The 24,124-nt window shown below is 40.5% G+C and overlaps 1 protein-coding gene across 10 annotated transcripts in view; it reads left to right on the top strand.

The window, feature by feature from the left end:
* The first annotated feature begins 1,221 nt into the window (after positions 1-1,221).
* Positions 1,222-24,124, top strand: part of SYTL4 (synaptotagmin like 4) — a 55,749-nt gene continuing 32,846 nt past the window's right edge. For 6 of the 10 annotated variants that reach the window (XM_077989171.1, XM_028842251.2, XM_077989167.1 and 3 more), the window contains exon 1: positions 1,222-1,338. The gene's annotated coding sequence lies outside the window, so the exon portion shown is untranslated. Of the gene's footprint in view, positions 1,339-1,836; positions 1,931-24,124 lie in introns of all 10 variants that reach the window. The other 4 variants (XM_077989172.1, XM_015127794.3, XM_077989166.1 and 1 more) reach the window with 1 other exon arrangement.

The raw sequence follows: 24,124 nt of genomic DNA, 5'->3' as shown, positions 1-24,124 counted from the left end.
AGCCCTGAGAATGTCTGACTTTCAGAGGTCAGATAGCAGAAGAGTGGCCTACAAAGGTCACTGAGGAGAGGGCAAAGGAGTAGGAGGAAAAGCAAGAGTATAATGTCATAGATGCCATAGAACATTTCAAGGAGGAGGAAATGGTTAACAGTGTTAAATGTAGGGGAGAAGTCAAGCAAAATAAGGACCAAAAATACCTTACTTATTTGTGGATTTATCGACACTGAGGGTCATTGGTTTTTTATCTCATTGAGAAGTTTCAGTGGGGGAAGGAAGCCAGACTGCTGAGAGCTGAGAAATGAATGAGACGTAAGGGAATAAAAATTGCAATTTCACCTGTAAAGTATGTTTTCAATACATTTGCCCATAAAGAGGACCTGAAGAGGGACCTCCTGTGTAGGGAGGATATTGTTTTAAGATGGTAGATACTTGAGCATGTTTAATTGCTGATGTGAAATGAGGGGGAGAGGGATGGGAAAGAGAGGGAGGGGAATCTGCAATTACTGGGGAGGTATAAACATTTTAAAGTCTATTGATATATACTGCTCACATGCTTTCTAAAAGGGTTTTTAACCAACATATGCTCCTATCAGCAATTATGAGAGCTTGTTTGGTGGCTACTTTGTCATCATTAAGTGTTATTTAAAAAATAAAAAACAAAACTCTTTGCCAAATAATCTCATTATTGTTCTAATTTGCTTTTCTTTGATTACTAGTGAGTTGAATATTTTAACCAGTTGTGTTCTTGAGTGTGTATGTGTGAATTTAGTCTACTCCTTTGCCCAAAACGTTTCTATTTTAGACAGACAATTTGCCATAAAAGGCCATAAGTTAAAGGATCAGAATGGTATCATATTTTACTTACCCAAATTAGATAGTTCATATTCTTTTATCTCCTTAGAAGTGTGAGACAATTTGACAACTTTTGACTCAGCAGAATGAAAGGGGCAGGTGATTTCACCATCTAAGGGAACGACCAACAGATGGAAGTAAGGGGGTGGGGAGGCACGTCTAGTGTTAGACCCCTATCCTCGGTCCCTAGGCTCCCACTCCTAACCTGGAAGGACATTCATTCCTCTTGTGTCTCAAGGCTTTGGGTCCCAGAGCTCCCTTTCGGGCTGAGCGGCCCCCTACTAAGGAGCCCGGGGCGCTGTGCGGCCCCTTTAAGAGTCCAGCTCCTCCCAGCTCCAGGGAAAGTTGCAGCTTTTTCCGCCTCCCGGGAGGGTGAGAAGGGCCGGCCGCCGGAGCTGGGTGGCGATCTTCCCGGAGCCAGAGACCCTCCCTCGAAACCGGCACTGGGACGTCTAGCTCTCTGGAGGCACCTGTTGCAGGTGACAGGTAGGTCAGCAGCCAGCGGCCGCCCCCTCGCCCTCGGTTGGGGGCTCCTTCTGGACCCCCAGCTCCTTTTCGCTGCTGAAGCGCCCCCACCCCCATATCGGGGTCGTGCGTCTTCCCTACCTGCTCTCTGCTCCCCTAGTTTTTCCTTCTCCCTAGCTGACCTCGTCTTCCCTCTCCCCGTCCGCCTCTCCCGACCGCACCCCCCAGGCTTGGACTCCCGTCTGCTTGGGCGGTCCCTCCCGGCCACTTTTCTTTCTCTAGGGCTTCTTCTGGCCCCTTCCCTGACCCACCTAGCACTAATGCGGGCTGTGCCCCTCTGGGAGCCGCCTCCCCTCTCCTCTCCGGCTCCCCTCGCGCGGAGTGCCCGGGCTTTTCCCGCCAGCCCGAGCTGGTGCCCCTCCCGAGAGCTGGCCCTGGGGGCGGGGGCGGGGCCGAGCTCCTAGCGGGAACTGCGCCCTCCAAGGCGTGCAGTCACCTTTTCGTGGGTTTCTCTCGCAGCGCTTGGCCGTCGAGCGGGGTCGCTAACCCGCACTCTCTTCGGACCTCCGACATCTCGGCGTCGGCTTCTCTGGCGTTGGCCAGTCAGCCACAGGTAAAGGCTGGAGGCTGGTCGGCCGGAGTCCTGCCTCAGTGGGCTCCCTCTGCGCTTGGGGCTGGGGACCTGGCTACGTGCTGTGGAGCTGTTTATCTTGCCGCTCTTCAAGCAGGCTGTGAGAGACCTGGTACTGGAGGAGGGTCCCCGAGATCTCAGAAGGGGCACAGAATGCTTCTGTCTCCTGTGATGGTTTGTAATGGGGCAGAAAAAGGTGTTCCTCCAACCCTTAACATTGAGATGGGATTTGGGGTGGTGAAATCATTTGGTTAGAATTCTGGTGGCTTGAAAAGTGGTGAGTTTCTAATTAACCAAGCTTTTCTTCCCCCAGTACCCTTCTTCTTCAGGACTAGAGGACGTAAAATTCCAGAGTACTGCTCTTGGCAGGGTTGACCCTAGACCTTGTATATTTGTGGCAAAAAATGAGTCTTCTGTACATCCTGGACCTCCTATATTTAACTGGCTTCTTTTCTGCTCTTTAAGCTCCCCACCCCCACCTCTCATAAATCTATTAATATTGCGGTATTAATGACTTAAGACTTTTGTCGCTGTGGGAACAATGCTCAATGCAGAGATGTGGCCTTGATGAAGTTTTCCGCATTTTTGGTGGTTTGGTTTTTAGCACCCTAGTAGAAAAGCACACCAACTTGGCTTGTGAGGCTCTGTCTGGGCAGGGGATGAACATTTCTGCTAACACGATTTCAGGTGTCTCACTCTTGGTCAGAGCAGTGAAATGGAGCTCGGAGGCCTGTTCTGGGGTAACTGATCTGTGAGTATATGTAGCATTCCGGCTCTCTGAGCTTGTTAGGCTCTGGTTGTTAGGCTCCATTGAGCCAGACACTGTGATAAGTTCTTTACATAAAAATGCAATCCTCCCAGTAACTCTATACAATAGGTGCTACAGTTATAACCATATTATGATGAAAAAGAGACTTAGAGGGTAAGTGCCTTGCCCTCACAATCTCGGAGGCAGAGCTTGTGTTCCTATCCTGTCACACCACCTCTATTGTCTTGGATGTTGGGAGCACTGAATAGCTCATGAATGAGGACTAAGTGATTAAAAAATTTCCTTCCAAGTATATGTTTTGCTCCTTGATTCCCCCTTAGATTCACTGCCGAGACTATGGACTACTTACCTTACTGATGTCTTACCCACTTCATTTCTGACATGGGCCAGTTGCCACATTACCACTATAAGTACACATCCCTGAGTGTACCTAGATGAGTGAAATCTCCCGGGTTCTCAGCTCTGTGGTAATTGTCTTGAAGTTAGAGGAGGGTAACCCTGGATTCCAGGGATGTGCGCCTGACTCAATTTCTTCCTCTCCTGCTGGCTAGGGGAGAAATAAGTGATAGGGATTTCCTGACAGCCATACCAGAGAGCTTGAGGGTGATCGTGTGCTAGTTTTGTCATGGGATGGATGGAGTACCACAGGCAGGGATAGGAAGAAAATGTCCTCCCTATTCCCAGCTCTGGGACCTTGCTCAAACTGTTCCTTTTTTTCTTCCTAAAAAGCTAACTTTCCTCCCCCATGCCCATTCCCCTGACATTAATTCCTATCCATCCCTCAAGATTGAGTTCTAAAGTCACCTTCTTTGGAACGGCCTTACTGAACACATACTTCTTCCCCCAAGCAGAATTGCCAGTTATCCTGTGTCCTAAAGCACTTTGTTTACACCTCAGTACAGCCCTTAACACTGCTTAGTTGTTTTTCCACCTGGAAGGCTGTAAGTTCTCTAAGGGCAAGGTCTGGATCTTGGAGCTCCCTTTGTCTTAAATATAAGATATTGGCAAATATTTGTGCCAGTAACCGGATGTACCATGCCATTCCTTCAAGGTGCTGAGGTGTAGTGATGGTGGGGTTGAGAGTACAGAAGACACCTTCCTGAGGCGCTTGAAATACCACGGCTACAAGTTTGCCCTGATCACCCTATTTAAACGTGTAATCCCTTCTCTGAACGTTCCATATGCCCTTTCCCTACCTTATTACATTTTTCTCGCTTATTGTCTGCCCTGCCACTCCCTCACCCACCATAACATAAACACCCTGTGGGCAGGGATTGCTGTCTGTTGTATTCACCGGTAGACTTTTGGACCCAGAACAGTCCTTGGTACATCATAGATGCATACTAATATTTGTTAATGAATGAATGGCATTACCACTCTAGGAATTTGGCAGTCTTGGAGTTAGGCACTCCTGGACCTGAAACTAAGCCTACCCAGTTTGTCACCCTACAGGTGTAAGTTTGCCCCAGGCCCAAAATTCAGCTTTACTTCTGCTGATTTTTGCTTTGAGACTGCATTACTGATGCCAACTTTGACCTAGTTGGAAGTACTTCCTCTCTCTTACTTTTGGTTTTTTTTTTTTTTTTTTTTTTTTTTTTTTTTTTTTTTTTTTTTGAGATGGAGTCTTGCTCTGTCGCCCGGGCTGGAGGGAGTACAGTGGCGTGATCTCGGCTCACTGCAAGCTCCGCCTCCCGGGTTCCCGCCATTCTCCTGCCTCAGCCTCCTGAGTAGCTGGGACTACAGGCGCTCGCCACCACGCCCGGCTAATTTTTCTTGTATTTTTAGTGGAGACGGGGTTTCACCGTGTTAGCCAGGATGGTCTTGATCTCCTGACCTCGTGATCCACCCGCCTCGGCCTCCCAAAGTGCTCGGATTACAGGCGTGAGCCACCACGCCTGGCCTCTCTTATTTTTTAAAAGTATGGGTCTCTGGATGGAAATCTCTAAAGTTTAAAAGTGGAAATGTAAAAATGTTGTGCTTCTTGTTGGTAGAAACGGGGCCGCACTGGGAGGAAGGGGTGTGGATTGTCAGATGTCTTGAGGCCTTTCAGTCTTTTTGCAAGATCAGTAAGAGCCTGGAGAAAGTTACTGTGCAATGGGGAAGCGAACAGCTCAAAAGAATAACGGATGGCACAAATTAGGCTTCTGGTTTCAAGTTACCCATAGCCTTTTAGGTATGAGGTGGTTATTGGATTATGGAACTTTATGGAAAAGCCATAGCTGAGTGCTGTTTGTGTATTTAACTAGTTTTCTACCAGGACGATTGTGCAGTATGAAGAAACCACTGTGTAACATAAAAGAAAAAAGTGCTATTCTGTTTAAAAGTGTTTTGAAATGTTCAGAAAGGAAGAGGCCAGAATGTCTTAGAAGACAGACTTGGAAAGAGTTGAGCCCTTCATAAGGTGGTAAATATGTGATTCTCATCATTTAATATATGTTAACTTATTTGAAACTCAAATTTGTACAAAAAACTGACCAGCTTCTTTTTCTACTAAATTTGTCTCCCCTGCCTTTGAACAATGCAGTGACCCAGGTTTCAGTCCCTGGACTTTTCTCCATTTAAAATCTTCAGAGAGGCTCTCTTCCAAGCTGCATGGCTTTGAAGAACATCTGTCTAGCTACTCGTCACTCCCAAATTTATGTTTGTGACCCAGGCCTTTCTTCTAAGCTGCAGCCTCATATATCCAATGACCTATTCGACATCTCTCCTTGTCTATCAGATAGACCTCTCAAATGTAACGTGGCCAGATGGCACTCCTGATTGCCCTTGTATTCCCACCCTCTTCCCTCAGCACTCCCTGTCTCAGTAAAATGTCACCATCATCCATTCAGTTGCTCAAACCAAGAACCTAAGATCACCCTTGATTCTTCTTTTTCTCTCACTGCCCTCCACCCAATTTAATTCATGAGGGAGTCCTGCTGACCTGATCTTCAGACTGTGTCATGTATTCTGCCACACGTCTCCATCTCCTCTGCCTATCACCATAGCCCAAGCCACCACAAGTCTGCCACAAACATCCTTGTATAATGCTCAAGGATATATATATGCAAGTATTTTTGTGGGGTAGCTTTCTAATAGAATTGTTAGGTCAAAGGATATATATATTAAACAATTTAAGTAGGCATCACCAGAGTGACATCCAAGAGGGTTTACCCTTTGACTATTGCGAGTGGTTTTCCTCCTGCCCTTGCTGAGGATGGATGACACTTTTAATATTTTCCAATCTGATAGGTGAAAAATAGTATCTAACTGATTTAACTTGGCATTTCTCTGATCACTAGTGCGGCTGAGCATCTTTTCATTTGTGTTAGCTATTGGTATTTTTCCGAGACTTGCTCCTTTATATCCTTTGCACATTTATCTTTTCGGTTATATATTTGATTTGTTTGTAAGAACACTATATTTATTAGTTATATTTACCCATTGCCTGTTATATAGTGCAAGTTTTTTTCTCTCTAGTCTGTCATATGTCATAACTTTGTTCATGATGCGTACCCCTCTCGTAATCAGATAAAACCCACTATAAAACATTTAAAAAACATGTTCATTAGATTTGGCAATTAGGAGGCCAATGACAACATCAGTACAGCAGGAGAGAAGGCAGATTGTAGAGGGTTGGGCAGTGAGGACTGAGAAGGACTGATAAAAATGTGGTAGATACACATGGACATGGAGAGTGGGGTGATAGACAGTGGAGACTCAGAAGGGTGAGTGGTGGGAGAAGGGTAGATGATGAGAAATGTCTTAATGGGTACAATGTATGTTATTCAGGTTATAGATACCCTGAAATCTCTGACTTACCACTGCATATGTAACAAAATTGCATGTATACCCCATAAATTTATATTATTAAAAAAATGTAGTATATACATTGAAGAAGCGTGGCTATGATGGGAAGGAGAGAGTGTCCCTTATAGATGGTAAGGCACAGGGGATAAAAAGGCTGTTTTATTTAATTTTGTTTTACTTTCAATGTAAGAGAGAGATGAGCCCATTTATGTGCAGATGGCATACAGCTTGATGATGCAAGGTCCCTGAGAAAGTCAGAGGGTGGGAGTGCCAGAGTGAAAGCGGGGGAAAAGGCTAGCCTTAGAGAAAGAGTGGTGGCTCTTCCATTGAGACAAGAGGATTCACTAATCCTCTTGGTAAAAACTATGGAGAAGGAGGGAGCTGTAGAGGGGCAGGATTTTGAGAGAGCTCCTGCGCCCCCAACAAGAGAGTAAAGAGGGGAAGAACGGTGAAGGGTTGGAATAACATTTGAGAGAGATGAAAAGAGGAGTTCTTTAGCGGCATATCATCCAGGTTATGTATATGTATTTCAAAATATGCTGTACACCATAAATATGTACAATTTTTGTCAAGCATACCTCCATAAAAGTGGAAAAAAATTTTAAAATGGCTTGGGTAACTTGAATTTGTCTCCACCCGAAGTCGCAGAACCCTGTATCCATTCTCTCCGGCAGCACTCATCAGACCAGGAACACAGTGTGGACAATCTAGTATGAGGGATTTTTTCTGGGTGGCTGTGACAGAAATAGGGAGAGGGCTGGAGATTGGATGGCCCTGGCAGAAGAATAGTTGAAATGATGGACCACTGTGGCTTTCATATTCATATCTGTGAGTATCTAAACCTAACTTGAACTTGAATAATTTTTAAGAAGTAGAAAATTTCCATGGCATCTACACTGCTTCTTGTTTGTAGCTCTATCAATTCAGGCATCAGAATACCATTAGTACCAGTATCTTTAAACTCATCAGAAAGCATGATTTGATTTACTGAGGGCCTACGATGTGCCATGCTCTGTGTTGATTTACTGAGGATTTACATTGTACCAACTGAGAGCCTACAGCCAGGATCCTACAATGTAGATTTATCCATCTATCCATCCATCAACCCAGCTAGATGCTTGAGGTATGGCTGAGAAGAAGGTAGACAATGGCCATTTTTCTCCTGGAACTTGTTTCGGCAGGGGAAGTGTGTATTAAATATTGTATCACATAGTTTTTAAATTACAATTGTGATAAGTTCTGTGAAGTTCAGTTTTTTTAGAAATCAAATTGTCACATTGCTTTTTAACAGGTCTTCCTAATTTACATTTGCCAGCAAAATATGAGAATATCTCTTAAATCCTTTTTAAAAACTGAAAATTGTCTTTCTAAAATTTTGCTGAATCAATAAGCAAACATACAAAAATCTTTATTGCCAGTAAGAGTGAAACTTTTTCTTTTTGATATCTATTGGACATCTGATTTTTCCCCTTTAAGAATTATCTGTTCACGCTCTCTGTCTATTGGATACTTACCTCTTCTTGTTTTTAATAGATCTCTCATTCCATGTTTGAAACCATTAGATACACTTCTCTCCTTTCTCTCTTAGCCCTGGCGACCTTAAAATATTTTCCCCTAGTCTCTACGGCCGTTCCCTTTTGATCTCCTGTGAAATTTTTTTCTTACCTTGAAGTGTTGCTGTGCTTAGGGATGGGACTACATTTTTATTACTTGACCCAATAAAAGATAACATATAAATCTTCTGTTCCTGCTTATCCCACTCTACAGAGCTAACAATGTTAAGATTGTATTTCTTTCTAGACATTTTTCCATTCATCCATGATCTAATCTGTCTAAAATGTAAACAAATAAAATTGGAATCATAATATATATGATTTGCAATTTTTTAACCTAATATGCTTTCAGTGTCAGTATAAATAGAACTACAGTACCTCCTTCTTTTTAACAAAGGCATGATATTCCCTAATATGTGTGTACCATAACTAGTCAGTTTCCTATTGGTGGATGTTTATGTTCTTTAATTTTTTTTGCTGTTTCAAATACTGAGCATCCTCACAATATATATTTGTGAATTTACTTGAATATCAGTAGAATAAGTTTCTCAAAATGAAATGGCTGTGTTAAAAATATGGTCAGTGGTACTAAAGATCCAGAGAAATCTAGGAAGACCAAGAACTATCTGTTGGATTTAGGAAGTTCTTGGTGACCTTAGAGCAATTTCAGAGAACTGTGAGGCAGAAAGCTAAACTATGGTGGGTTGAGAAATGACTGGGGAAATGAGGAAGTGGAGGCAGTGATTATGTACAATTCCTTAGAGAAATCTGTCTGGCTTTGAAGAGCAGAGAAAGGGTAGTAGCAAGCAAAGAGTTGAGATCAAGGACCTGTTATTTATTTAGGAGGGACTTGAGTTTCTTTAAAGGCTGGTGGGAAGGAGGGAATAATTAATAGAGCAAAATCCCTGGAGGGCAGAGTCCTTATGCCAGATGGGAGGGGATCCAGATTGAGAGAGAGGATTATGCTCAATAGGCATAGATGAAAGTAGGTTCATAGATTTGGCAGCAGGAACTTGTCTGATGGTATTTCTATTTCTCTATGATATAATAGTTAAGGCCAACCTCTTAGAGCAGGGGTTAAGATGGGACAAGGTTTCAGTTAGATATTTGTGGTGTTTGAAGAAGGTTTGAAATAGTTATTGTGGAGAACAGGAGAGCAGCCTAGGGAAGCATAGTTGTAGTGCCAGGCAGGGTTAAGGTGAACTTGGTGACCAATAATTCATATGGATAATAATCTACCAGAGTGTGATTTTCGTTTTTCTCCAGTAGATCTCAGGAGTCCTTGTACATGCATAAAGTATAACAGTTGGGCTTAGAAGAGCTATAGTTTTTTTAAATCAGATATTTGCAGTGAAATTATGCATTATTGAGGATATTGACAAGAGTGCAGTTGAAACAATAGAATTGGCTGGGTGTGGTGGCTCACACCAGTAATCCCAGCACTTTGGGAGGCTGAGGCGGGTGGATCACCTGAGGTCAGGAGTTCGAGACCAGCCTGGCCAACATGGTGAAACCCCATCTCTACTAAAAATACAAAAATTAACTGGGCGTGGTGGCACACACCTGTAATCCCAGCTACTCAGGAGGCTGAGGCAGGAGAATCGCTTGAACCCAGGAGGCAGTGGTTGCAGTGAGCTGAGATCACACCACTGCACTCCAGCCAGGGCGACAGAGAAGTCTCAGGAAAAAAAAAAAAGGAGAAAGAAACAATAAAATTTAAATTGTCTAGGAAAGGAAGTAAAGGTGGGAAGGAGCTGACAAGGTGAAAGCAGAAGGGTCTATGGAAGACTGCCCCCACCCAAGAAATCTGAGAATAGGAATGGGGCTAGTTGGGGGGCTCATCGACTGAATAGGCTAGAAGCACAGCAGGTTGTGGTCAGAGAGGGGGTGTTGAATCAATTATATCAAAGGTGGAAGAGTCCTAGATGATAAGCTCTTGGGTGTGGCTGAATATGATATATGGTATTCTTGATGCCAGCTCATTCATTCAACAAATATTTATTTTGTGCATATTATGATCCAGGCAGTGCTCTAGGCACCAAAGGTACAGAGATGAACAAAACAAAGTCCCTTCTCTCATACAGCTTACAATCTAGTGGGGAAGATTATTTTTATAAACTAAAAGAACATCCTTATTGATGTGCTGATTCCGGTATGTGTAGCTCTATTTGTAACTAATGATAATATTAGGATCAAATATTTACATATATAGGGCTAAGAAGGTCCATCTAGGCATTTTGAATATCTTGCTTTAACTCAAGTTATACTAACTGAATTATGAAAACTCGTACCTCTTGTCCCCTTACAACTTTTTAAGGTGTTTTTACTTACTATGTCAATATTGAAAATAAATATATACAAATCTAATTTGAACATTTTATTGGTTTTAATTTTTTATACTTTATTTCTTTAAAATATTAGGATATTGCTTCTAGCTGTAGACCAGATGTTGATAATGCATGTACTAATCTTGCTCTAGGGATTTGATGTAATGTGTAAAGTAATTATGGTTAAGCAGTTTAGGAGGGAAAGAGGGCTTGTAATAAGTTAATATTTTACATTTATTTTTATATTGTTCTCCAATTTATACCTACCTTTTAATGTACATATGTTCGTGTATATATTTATTAATATTTTATTTGAAAGAAATTAGCATTTATTTGGCATCTTATAGGCCTCAAGTAACACTTTAAAATTACCTGCCACATATGCAGTATAATTTAAATTCAACTACAGGTTATTTTTTATTGTTTTAAGGTTTCTGTGGCCATAGCCAGATCACAGCATCCCTAAAATTAAAAAGAAACCTAATGCATGAAATCACAGTTATGTGTGAGCATGGGTTGGATTAGTCATGAACCATGATGATTTCACATTTAAGGGGACTGTGTGGGTAATTTTTAGGTGACATGGTCTGCAAGAAATAATCAGATGCCAGCTAGAGTTTAGTTTAGAAATCCCCACCATCTGTGATCCTGGCAGGAGAAGAGGGTCTTCCCTGTGGGGGTGCTGCATTATCAAAGCTTGTTGACTAAGGAAAGATAATAGTGTTCTGCGTGGGAGGTGATGAGGCTTATTGAAAAATAACAATGTGTCAGCTCTCACTGGACTTAAAAATGTTTTATACATATAAATGACCTAGATTTTAAAACAGTCCATTCTTTTAGTTGGGGATTTTAGATTTTTAAAAAAATCTAAAAAATGGGGTGTCAAGGAAGGGGCGTTTGTCAGAGAAGAGGGTAAACTGGCCATCCTACACCCGTCAACCTTATGAGGCTCTTGTGTCTGGCTCATGTTAGAGGAAGCTTCAAATGTAGATTTTGAAAGCCGGAAAGCTAAATGGGATTTGCTTTAATATATGTATTTTCCCTGTTGCCAAGTAGGGTGTTTGGACACATGGTCTTGTTTTTATAATATTTTAGATTTACTTCTATGTACCACATTTATGGAAATCTGCCATCTAGGATTGGTGGTGGGTTTAAGGCATCTTCTAAAGTTGCTGAGGAGCAAGGGAAAAAATGTGTGAAATCATGAAAGACCACATTTCCACATATCCAAAACAACCATTCTGCAGGAGAAGTGAATATATAGTATTAAGATATATGACTTCCTTCTGGGACTTGTTTTAGAGTGTTATATATTATTTTAAGTGGGAATTTCTACAAACCATTTATGAACAGAATTTGTTGGCATTGAAAGGTAGCTATGTGAATTCCATCTGGAGGAAATTGTCCCCACATATGATTCTAAGAGCTAACAAAAAAGGTATTTTAGTTACTACCACTGCCTTCTTCCACCCTGCTGCCCACTCCCACCCCCTGCCCCACCATTATGCACCTGCCATCTTTTAGGAGGGATGTCCCGGATGAGGGGAATGAGTTATTTTCTTGTGTATAATGTTGCTTTGAGCTAGAGTTGCTCTGGCCTGTTTCACATATTGCAGGACAAGGTCAGGGGTCTGGGAAAGTAAGCCAGACTCAGGGCCTGTCAAACATTATGTTTGTTATTAGCTGAAGACTTTTAGAAACCCCACCTCAAGTTCCTGAGGCTGATGTCCCCTTTTCCAAAAATCACTATATAGAGCAATATTGCCAGAATATGAAGAGACAGTATAATATAGTATAGCGGTTAAGAGCTTGGACTGTGGAACCAGATGGCCTGCGTCCAAAAACCAGACTGTCACAGGGCATGTGACCTTGAGCAAGTTATTTGCTCAATCTGTGCCTCACTTTCCTCATTTGTAAAGTAGACATAATAATTTAGTACCTACTTCATAGTGTGATTGTGAGGACTAAAGTGCTTAGAAAAGTGCATCGTAAATAATACATTATAGAAGTGTTAACTATTATTGTCATCATCTTCATCAGTTGGTGGATATCGTAAAAGGAGTGAAAACCAGCCAGATGAGATGGCTGATGCCTGTAATCCCAGCATGTTGGGAGGCCGAGGTGAGCAGATCACAAGGTCAGGCTTTTGAGACCAGCCTGGCCAACATGGTGAAACCGCATCTCTACTAAAAATACAAAAATTAGCCAGGTGTGATGGAATACGTCTGTAATCCCAGCTACTGGGGGGGCTGAGGCAGGAGAATCCCTTGAACCCAGGAGGCGGAGGTTGAGGTGAGCTGAGATGTCACCACCTAACTCCAGCCTGGGCAACAGAGTGAGACTCCATCTCCCAAAAAAAAAAAAAAAAAAAAAAAAAAAAAAAGTGAAAAGCACAAAATGCCTCAGCACCTGCAAACTCTACTTTTGTAGAATCTATTTTGAAAAGGATTGTAGGGAGCCACAACCTTAGTGCAAAATCAGAATTTTGTAAAATTAAGAGCTGATTGTAAATTTCTCATTGTTAGGGAAAAATACAGCTTTGCTTCCATACAGCGTTTGAGAATGGACTCAGCAGGCCCTAGGGGATTTTATGTGAGGCATAGATGTGCCCCATGGATGGACAGGTGGGGGTCTGGACCCCAGCTGACTCCTAGGAAGCCTTAGTTGCCCTTTGGTTTTGGAGCCTTGATACTGACTCTACCAGTTTGTCTCCACTCCTATTTTTCTTCTTTTATATCCTATTTTAAAATGTATGCTATTTTTTGATGTTTTATGCATCTTTGTAAGTCACTTTAAATCTTGTCTGGAACAGTATATAAATAAATATCCTTTAAACTGATCATATCTAATTACTAACATTTGCTTCATATTTATGCTTGTCAGCCTCCCTCCATACAGAGAGGTACGGTGACCTTCCATCTAGGCAAGAATACTGATTAGATTTCTCAAATTTCATAGAAAGATGTCAAAACTGCCATATGCTCATATATTTTCCAAAGCATATGGTTAATAATAATTAAAACTAAACAGCTACCAATATTGGGTGCTTACTCTAGGCCAGGCACTATGCTATTCCTTTTACTCATGATGCATGCTTGAATCCTCACAGCCTTAGGCAGGAGCTCTTATTATTAATCCTCATTTTTACAAATGGGGAAACAGACTCACGGAGGTTAAATAACTTGTCCAAAGTTAACTCAGGGAAAAAGCAAAGCTGCGATTTAAACCCAGGCAGCTCAGATCCAGTGCTTTTAAGCACAATTCTATGCTATACTGTCGTTAATTAGAAATCTAGCACATCAGAACTCCAAGTCCTAGTAGAAGAGGCCGTACTTGTGTTACAGAACATTCACACGTCCTGCAGATTTTCTCTCTGTGTTGTCTTTAATATGCTCCTTTCCATCTCTAGTGCCACTGCCATCTACTCTTGGCTCTTGTTATCTTTCCCCTGGATTTATGCCACAGCCTCCTCAAATCCATATTCTGCAAAATTGTCAGTGTGCCCTAACAAGTCCTTGCCTTACCTAAAACTCTTCAATGATTTCTGTTGTCAAAGGCTAATTAGCCATGTTTTTGAGCATAGCATATGGAGCACCCGCCAGCCACATGTGATGTGATTCCCCACCTGGCTCTTCCGCATTCTCCCTTACAATTTTTTTTTTTTTTTTTTTTTTGAGACGGAGTCTTGCTTTGTCACCTAGGCTGGAGTGCAGTGGTGCAATCTCGGCTCACTGCAAACTCCACCTCCCCGGTTCACATCATTCTCCTGTCCCAGCCTCCGAGTAGCTGGGACTACAGGTGCGCACCACCACGCTTGGCTAATTTTTTGTATTTTTAGTAGAGACGGGGTTTCACCGTGTTAGCCAGGATGGTCTCGATCTCCTGACCTCGTGATCCGCCCGCCTTGGCCTCCCAAAGTGCTGGGATTACAGGCGTGAGCCACCGCGCCCGGCCTCCCTTACAATTTAAACCAAGCAGCATCATTGTACTACTTGCTTATACCACGTTGCTTTATGCCTCCATGCTTTTGTAAATGCTACGCACTTTGCCTAGAAAGCCCTCTTTCTCCATGCTTTTGTAAATGCTACGCACTTTGCCTGGAAAGCCCTCTTTCTCCTGCTTATCCAGCTGAAACACATTAATTTACAATCAGTTCATATGCTACTGCTGGATATTCTCTTTCTAGTTCCCTTTCCCCAACCTGAATTACGTGCCCTCCCTTGGTATTCTTATAATATATCATGCATATATTTCTTTGGTTACCGTGGTTTTTTTTTTTTTTTTTTTAGGGATTATTTAGGTGTCTCTGCTACTAAACTGTGAACTCTGTGGGCATGGACTACGCTCTGTTCTTTTCTTCTTAGCCAGCTAGTGTATCACTTAGCACATAGTTGGCCCTCCTAACTAGTTAGCATTCTGTAACAGTGCAGAATACAGAGCTCTAGGACAGGGAAAGAAGTAGGATTTGGAAGGCCTGAAACCATGCACACATTCAAAGATAATTACCAGGACAGCAGAGGGAGCTCTTGCAGAAAAGTCTTTGGGGCCAGGTAATTTACATTATTTAACCCAAGAGCCAGAAAGGATTTGGGGAGATGCGAGCTAGGTTCTGAATCCAAAGGGAACTTTGAAACTTCTAAGAAGCCAGACTTAGCAGATTATAATATGAATCTTCTTTGAATTTGTGTGAGTAGCCTGGAATAGGTATCTAAGACAGATATATTTTAATAAACATATTTATAGTTTTCTAGGAGAGACATCACCCTAAAATTGAAAGGGGCAGTTGATAAAATAACCAACACAATATCCCAAAGCAAATATTTTATTGACTGTAAGCAATGTTGTATGCTCATGCAAATGTTACCAGTAAGATGTTATCCATTGGCATTTTTGTGCATGGGTGGCTGGATGCAGACAAGGGAATTTTAGGAAGCCCTGCATCCCTGGAACCTTTCTTTTCTACTTGAGTGTTTTTCTTTTTTCTTTTTCTTTTTTTTTTTAAGTTTTGCAGACCACCATATACTCTGGATTTGGTCTCATTTTTCCGTGCTCTAAAATCAACTTTTTTTTTTTTGGAGAGGGAGTTTTGTTCTTGTTGCCCAGGCTGGAGTGCAGTGGCATGATCTCGGCTCACCACAACCTCTGCTTCTCGGGTTCAAGCTATTCTCTCCTGCGTCAACCTCCCGAGTAACTGGGATTACAGGCATGCGCCACCATGCCCAGGTAATTTTGTATTTTTTGTAGGGACAGGGTTTCTCTATGTTGGTCAGGCTGGTCTCGAACTCCCAACCTCAGGTGATCCACCTGCCTTGGCCTCCCAAAGTGCTGGGATTACAGGCATGAGCCACCATTCCCAGCCAAATCAACTCTTTTACCTTTAGATTATCAAATAACTAGTCCCCCGCCCATGGGTACTGGATTTTGCTAGGGCTATGCTTCACCCATGTTCTGGAAACCCACACAAATAATGGGTATTAGTTTTGACAGTACTTTAGCTTAATCTGCTTTATATACTGTCATTGCCTTTGTCACAATTAGTTAATAGAGTCCACTTTTTTTTTTTTTTTTTTGAGAGAGAGATTGAGAAAGGGTCTTACTCTGTCACCCAGGCTGGAGTGCAGTGGCCCGATCTCGGCTCACTGCAGCCTTGACCTCCCAGGCTCAGGTGATCCTCCCACCTCAGCCTTCCAAGTAGCTGGGATTACAGGCACACACCACCACACCTGGCTAATGTGTGTGTGTGTGTGTGTGTGTGTGTGTGTGTGTGTGTGTGTGTGTGTAGAGATGGGGTTTCACCATGTTGCCCAGGCTGGTCTCAAACTCCTGGGCTCAAGAGATCCTCTCACCTTGGCTTCACAAATTGCTAGGATTACAGGCATAAGCCACCTCACCTAGCCTAGAGTCCACTTTTGAATGTGTCTTATGACAGCAAAAATTCTTATTCATTATGCTGTACTACTTGCATAAGAACAACTGCATTACAATCATCAGAATGATTTATTCTTTCCTAATTAACATGCATCATATCTCTATACAAGCAGAATCATGAAAATATATGGCAATTTGTGGAATAGTTTCCCTTAACCAGCCTTTAAGTAAGGGACTTCCCAGCTTTTTTGATTACTCACCTTTATCACCCCAAATTTTTATCACTCCTAAAATAAGTATTTGTAAACTACATTATTTACCACTGTATTGGTCACATATTATAAAGCATGCACAGGCCAGGTGTGGTGTCTCACGCTAGTAATCCCAGCACTTTGGGAGGCCGAGGCAGCCTGGGCAACATGGTGAAACCCCATCTCTACAAAAAATAAAAACAAATTAGCCAGGTGTGGTGACTTGTGCCTGCGATCCCAGCTACTGGGGAGGCTGAGGTGGGAGAATTGCTTGAGTACAGGAGGTCAAGGCTATGCTGAACTACGACTGTGCCACTGCACTCCAGCCTGGGTGACAGAGTGAGACTCTGTCTCAAAGAAAAAGTACAAAAATAGAAATAAAGGATGAGAGATTAAATGAACTTTTTAAAATTAATTCTAATATTTATTAATGGTGCAATAACCTTTGCTCTCATTTTGATGAGACCAATGACATGAAGTGTGCTTCATTTAAACAAAATTTTGGTTTATGATACAGCTACTTGAACATCTGATTCTAACTTCTCTTTATTTTTATACTTGATTTTAAAGACTGATGCCTCACAAAGTATATACATTTTAAAATAAAGTATATTGTTTGGATGCACTTACTAAATAATCATACTCATATTACAGTTCCAGGCACCAGTTATGCAAACATTTTATTGCTGTTCCTGAACCTGGTGTCTTTTACATTTTTAACAAATTGAAAAGTTAAAAGGTGAAACATCTTTTAGATAACAAAACTGTATAGTAAGGGAAATATTTCAAACCTACTCTGTATTGTTTATTCTCTATTAAAAAAAACCTTGACATAAAATATTTTAGTGTTTCAATTAATTTAAAGGCTCCTAGTGTCTTGTAGGCATTCTGGGATTGGAAAACATGATTACAAGAAGAAACTTTAGTTACATTTAATACTAAAATGTTTAAAAACATTTTATTGAACTACAATAGACAAATTATATATAAAGTATACAATTTGACAAATTTTGATATCTGTGTACATCCATGAAACTATCACCAGAATCAAGATATTGAACATCTGTCACCTCCAGAAATTTCCTTGTGCCATGTTGTAATCCTTCTTTCTTGTCCCTCTGCACTGTTACCCTCCTCACCCCCTGTCAACTCCTGAAACCACTGATTTTGTTTTCTGTCACTATGCATTTTCTAGAGTTTTATATAAATGAAATCATACAGTGTTATTTTTTTGCCTGGCTTGTTTCAGTCAGCATAATCATTTTGAGATTCATTCATGTTGCTGTGTATATCAGTAGTTCATTCTTCTCTGTTGCTGAATAGTATTCTATTGCATGGGTATACTACAATTTGTTTATTCACTTACCTCTTAGTGGGCATTTGGGTTGTTTCCAGATTTGGGCTATTACCAATAATGCTGTTAACATTTCCATGCAAATCTGTGTGGGCATGTGCTTGCTTCCCCCCCCCCCCCTTTTGAGGCGGAGTCTCGCTCCGTTGCCCAGGCTGGAGTGCAGTGGCGTGATTTCAGCTCACTGCAACCTCCACCTCCCAGGTTCAAGTGATTCTCCCGCCTCAGCCTCCCAAGTAGCTGGGATTACAGGCGCCCACCACCACACCCAGCTAATTTTTGTTTTTTTTTCTTTTGAGACAGAGTTTCACTCTTGTTGCCAAGGCTGGAGTGCAGTGGCACAATCTTGGCTCACTGCAACTACTACCTCCTGGGTTCAAGCTATTCTCCTGCCTCAGCCTCCCAAGTAGCTGGGATTACAGGCGCCTGCCGCCACATCTGGCTAATTTTTTGTAGTTTTAGTACAGATGGGGTTTCACCATGTTGATCTGTTGATCGACTGGTTTGAAATTCCTGACCTCAAGCGATCTGCCCACCTTGGCCTCCCAAAGTGCTTGGATTACAGGTGTGAGCCACCGTGTCCGGCCTACATATGCTTTTGCTTTTCTTGGATAAATACCAAAAGTGGAAAGCATGGATCATATGGGAGATATATGTTTAACTTTTTAAGAAACTACTAAGCTGTTTTCTGATACGGCTATACCATTTCACATTCCCATTGTAGTGTATGAGAGTTCCAGTTGCTTCAAATGCCTGCCAACATTTGGTGTATTTGAAATTTTGGTCATTCTAATAGTGTGTAGTGATATCTCACTGTGGTTTTAGTTTGTATTTCCCTAATGATTAATGATGTTGAGCATGTTTTCATGTGTTTATTTGCTATTTGTATATCTTCTTTGGTGATATGTTTATTCATATCTTTTGTCTATTTTTAAAATGTGTGTTATTAAAAAAATTTTAGAGTTCTGAGAGTTCTTTATATATTCTGGATATAAGTCCTTATCAGATATACTAGTTGCAAATATTTTCTTCCAGTATATGGCTTATCTTTTTATTTTCTAATAAAGTTCTTACAAAGCAGAGGTTTTAAATTTTGACAAAGCCTAATTTATCAAGTTCTGGATCACGCTTTTATGTGTCATGTCAGAAATGCTTGCTTTTTTTTTCATATGGATATCTAGTTTTTCCGGCACTACTTGTTGAAAAGACTGTCATTTCTCCACTAAACTTCCCTTAACCTTTATTAAAAAAATCAAGTGACTGTAAACATAAGGGCTTATTTCCATACTCTCTATTCTGTTCCTTTTATTTATTTGTCTATCTTCATGCCCAATACCACAGTGACTTGATTACTGTGGATTTATAGTGTCTCTTGAAATCAGGTTAAGTTTCAGCTTTGTTCTACCATATGTTTTGAACTTCACAATATATCGTTATTTTTCCTTTAAACTGTCGATTATATTTTAAAAGAGATTTAAATAATAAGAAAAAAGCATTTTTACCTACATTGTTACCATTGCATGTGCTCTGTATTTCTTTTTGTAGACCTATATTTCTGTGCAGTACCATTTTCTTTCTGCCTCAAGGACTTCCTTTAACACTTTTTATAGTGCAGGTCTGTTGGTGATTAATTCTTTCAACTTTTGCATGTCTGAAAAAGTCTTTATTTCACCTCTGTTTTTGAATAATATCTTGCTGCGTGTAGAATTCTATCTAGGTCGATCTTTTTTTTTTTTTTTTTTCTTTCGGTATTTTAGAGAGGTCGTTCTGTCTTTACACTGCATTGTTTCCAATGATAAATTTGCTGTTATCATGATCTTTGTTCATCTGTATATATATAATGTGTCCTTCCCCAAGACCCCAACCCCACCCCACCCCACCACTCTAGCTTCTTTTAAGATTTTCCCATTATTTCTGGTTTTAAGCAATTTATGGTGTGCCACATGGTGTATTTTTCTTTATGTTTCTGGTGCTTAATGTTCATAGAGCTTCTTGGATCCGTGAGTTTATAGTGTTCACCAAATTTGGGCCATTATTTTTGGTGACATCAATGACATGTATAGAAGGTAGCTTGATGTCCTACAGCTCATTAATTCCTTTTTCTTTTTTTTCAATTTTTTTCTTTCTGCGTTCCATTTTGAATAATTTCTATTGCTATGTCTTCAAGTTCTTAACTCTTTTCTACTGTAATGTCCAATTTGCTGTTAATCCCAAGTAGTGTATTTTTCATCTCAGACACTGTACCTTTTATCCGTAGGTTTGATTTGAGTCTTTTTACATCTCCCATGTCCCCTACCTAACTTTTTGGACATATAGAATGTAGTTATAATAACTGCTTTAATGACTTTGTTTACTAATTCTAACATTTGTGTCAGTTCTTGGTCTTTTTGATTGATTTTTCTCATTATTATGGATCATATTTTCTTGCTTTTGTGCATGCCTGTGAGTTTTTTTACTGGGTACCAAATATGACTTTGACCTTGTTGAGTACTGCATATTTTTGTATTACTATAAATATACTTGAGTTCTGGCATGCACTTAAATTACTTAGATACAGAGTGACCCTTTAAGGTTTTGCTGTTTATATTTGTTAGGCAGGACCAGAGCAGTGCATAATCTGGGCTGTTTCCCACCACTGAGGCAAGACCCTTCTGAGTCCTTCAGCTCGTGTCCTGTGAATCATGAGGTTTTCCAATTTGGCTGGCGGAAACAGGCACTGTTCTTAGCCCTGTGTGAATGACAGGCATTGTTCTTTCGAATCCTTTCATGTAGTTCTTTCCCTGGCCCAGAGTAATTTCCTCACAGGCATATCATGGGCTAATCACTCCTTTGCTAAATACTTGAGTGAAATCTTCTGCAGGCCTCTGAAGATCTCTTTCTCTTTCTGTGGAGCTCTCTCAGGTCCTCTGTCCTATGAACTCCAGCTACCTGTTTTTTTCCCAGACTCTCAGCTCTGTCTCCAGAACTCAGGGAATTTACTAGGCTCTACCTGGGTTCTTCCTTTCTGTACCATTATCTAGAAAGTCCCTTAAGACAGTAAGCTGGGAAAATCAAAGGGCTCACCTTATTTGTTTCCCGTCTCAGAAATCATAGTCCTTGATTGCCTGATGTTCAGTGATTTGAAAACCATTGTTTCATGTGTTTGGTGCATTTGTTGTTGTTGTTACTGTTTCAGGCAGGGTAGAAGTTCATTCCACCTTGACATTTTATAATCCCCAATTATGACCAATTATAATTTATAGCCCAATTTAAATTCTCATCTTTTGAAAAAAGTGTAGACACCATCACATTTCTTGACATAGCTAAATCAGTTCTAAATACCCATGTTCAAAAGTATACAGAATCTGGCATGCAGCAGTGTAAATCTCACATCAGTATAAAACTCATTAATCAGTTTCTGTGTAAAACAGTATCATTTTAACAAGAGCAGTTTAATTCAGGCTTCTTGGTTAAACAAATATATTTTGAAAGACTCTGGGTCACTTTTTCGTGTTCAGTGAGGTATAAAATTGTCCATTGTCTTTAGCCTAAACAGCAAAATACTGTTATTATATCACTTTGGCAGGATATGATAATCCATTAGAAGGTATTTGCAAAACCATCATGTAATTATTACTTATAACTTTAGAGAAATAATTTAATACCAGTTCAGCCTTTTGGTCCTTGAGCATGGGTCAATATTTAAGAAAATTTTCTGTCATCTATAAGACTGTGAGCATGGTTCCTCACTTCAAAAACAGTGACCTCTGATGAGTGCATTGAAATTAATCACTATAAATTCATCCATGTAACCCAGACTACTTGTACCCCAAAAGCTATTGAAATAAAAAAATTTAAATAACAAAAACAATAGCCTGAAACTTTAACTGATGTCTAGACAGTTTAACTCACAATTCATCTGCATGCTTTAAAAGAAAATAAATGTCATTTTCTAAGACCTAGTTTAAGTCTGAAAGCACAAATGAACATATACAAACTGACAAAAATAGGTAACACTTAGCATTCTTTGTGTTCTCCTTACTTTAAGCACTTTACATATTTTAAAAACGCATTTAATCTTTATAACAACAAGCCCCAAAGGGTAGGTACAATTTTTATCTTCATTATACAAGTGAGGAAATTGAGGTACTGAGAGGTTTAGTAACTTACCCAAAGTCACACAGCTAGTAAATAGGGAAGTTGGGATTCTAGTTCAGGCAGTCTGGCTCGAGTCCAAACTTTTTTGTTGTTTGTTTTATTGACACGGAGTCTCACTCTGTCGCCCAGGCTGGAGTGCACTTGCACCATCTTGGCTCACTGCAACTTCCGCCTCCCAGGTTCAAGCCATTCTCTGCCTCAGTGTCCTGAGTATTTGGGACTACAGGCGCCAGCCACCACGCCCGGCTAATTTTTGTTGTTGTTGTTGTTGTTTTTGGTTTTTTGTAGAGACAGGGTTTCACCATGTTGGCCAGGCTGTTCTCGAACTCCTGGCCTCAAGTGATCCACCTGCCTTAGCCTCCCAAAATGCTGGGATTGCAGGTGTGAGCCACCCACCCGGCCCAGAGTCCAAGCTTTTAACCACAGCTCACACACTGCCTCAGGAAAACAAAAACATTTTTCTCTCAGCTCTATTACAGCTCTTCAGTTTCCATGGGTTTAAGTTTAAACATGCAAACACAAATAGATTTCTGGATAAAGACATTCACTAAACTTTTGTTGAACTCATACTGTGTGTCACATACTGTGCCAAGCTCCTGGGGCTATGATATCCAGATATAGTACCTACCTTCAAAGAGGTTACATCTGGTAGATGTTTCTAGTTTGAGCATAAGCACAATATATTACCATCTTCACATTTATGTGTGGCCTGCATGCAACACAGCAAAATCTGTTGTATTTGCCGTTCAGGGCAGGGACATTACTTGGTGTTTTCCTAATTCACATCAGTTTTCATTTTGGGAACACCAATTATTATTTTTAATCTGAGTACTATTCTTACGAGGAATTCTGTATTTTTAGTCATCTTTTTAATATTCTAGTATCGTGCCCAAGGTCATATAGCTAAGCTATATGAGAGCTAGGATTTGAACCCAAGTCTGTCTTTCACCACTATTTTCATGATTCTATGCTTCCTGTCAGGTTTTGCCTAGTTTTTCATTTTTAAAATTGGTTTTCAGAATTTGAAATAATTTGAGATAGCTCGCCCATCCCCTTCTTGAAAACCAGTTGTGTTAGTGTTTATTTTCATTCATTGTTATTATTTCTCAATCATTAGGATTAGGATATAGACTGGATATATCCAATTGGATATGGAATTCTACATATGTCCTTTAGATCAAGCTTATTGTGTTGTTCAACTTGTCTACATATTTACTCATTTTTCATCTGTTGTACTATCAGTAATTGAGAGAGGTATGGTAACTTCTAACTTCCCATTTTATGGTAGATTTAGTTTTTCCTTTGGTTTTGTAAGTATTTGCATTAACATATTATCCTCATTTTTTTTTTTTTTTTTTTTTTTTTAGCAATAAATAGGTATAATTGCTAAGTAAGCCATCTTTACATTTTTAACATTTTTTATTATACTTTAAGTTCTGGGATACCAGAATGTGCAGGTTTGTTACATAAGTATATATGTGCCATGGTGGTTTGCTGCACCCATCAACCCATCATCTACATTAGGTATTTCTCCTAATGCTATCCCTCCCCTAGCCCTCCACCCCTCGACAGGCCCCGGTGTGTGACGTTCCCCTCCCTGTGTCCATGTGTTCTCATTATTCAACTCCCACTTATGAGAGAACATGCGGTGTTTGGTTTTCTGTTCTTGTGTTAGTTTGCTGAGAATGATACAAACCACCTTTTCTAAAATATCTTTTTATGGGCACGGGTCCCACAAGGATGCTATATTAAGATACTTCATCTGAATCTTGACACCTCAGGACTAACACAGAACAAGTTGTCCATCTGAGCTCAGATTCTGACACTCATGTTACCTGAGCCGTGATCTTCTCAACAGATCATCTTGCCTTTTTGATTATACACCTGGGACTGAACGTAATGAAGGGTCTTAAGTTTTCTTGGGCTTTGGTTTCTCTATTAAACCCTAGTAGCCACAAACTGGGAGTATCCGAATAGTCATAGCTTTTCTAACTTCACATCTGTCTGATTTTCTTATTATGACTGTATTTATGCCTCCATTATTTTCCTGAGTTCTAGTTTTCAAAATATGATGTACTATTTACCATAAAAATACATTGCTTGGTTTATTGCATATGAAAGCTGTATTTTT

The sequence above is a fragment of the Macaca mulatta genome, chromosome X (genome assembly GCF_049350105.2).
Source record: "Macaca mulatta isolate MMU2019108-1 chromosome X, T2T-MMU8v2.0, whole genome shotgun sequence".
In the NCBI taxonomy this organism is placed as follows: Eukaryota; Metazoa; Chordata; class Mammalia; order Primates; family Cercopithecidae; genus Macaca; species Macaca mulatta.
The sequence above is the reverse complement of the archived record's forward strand: the minus strand, read 5'-3'. Positions and strand labels throughout refer to the sequence as shown.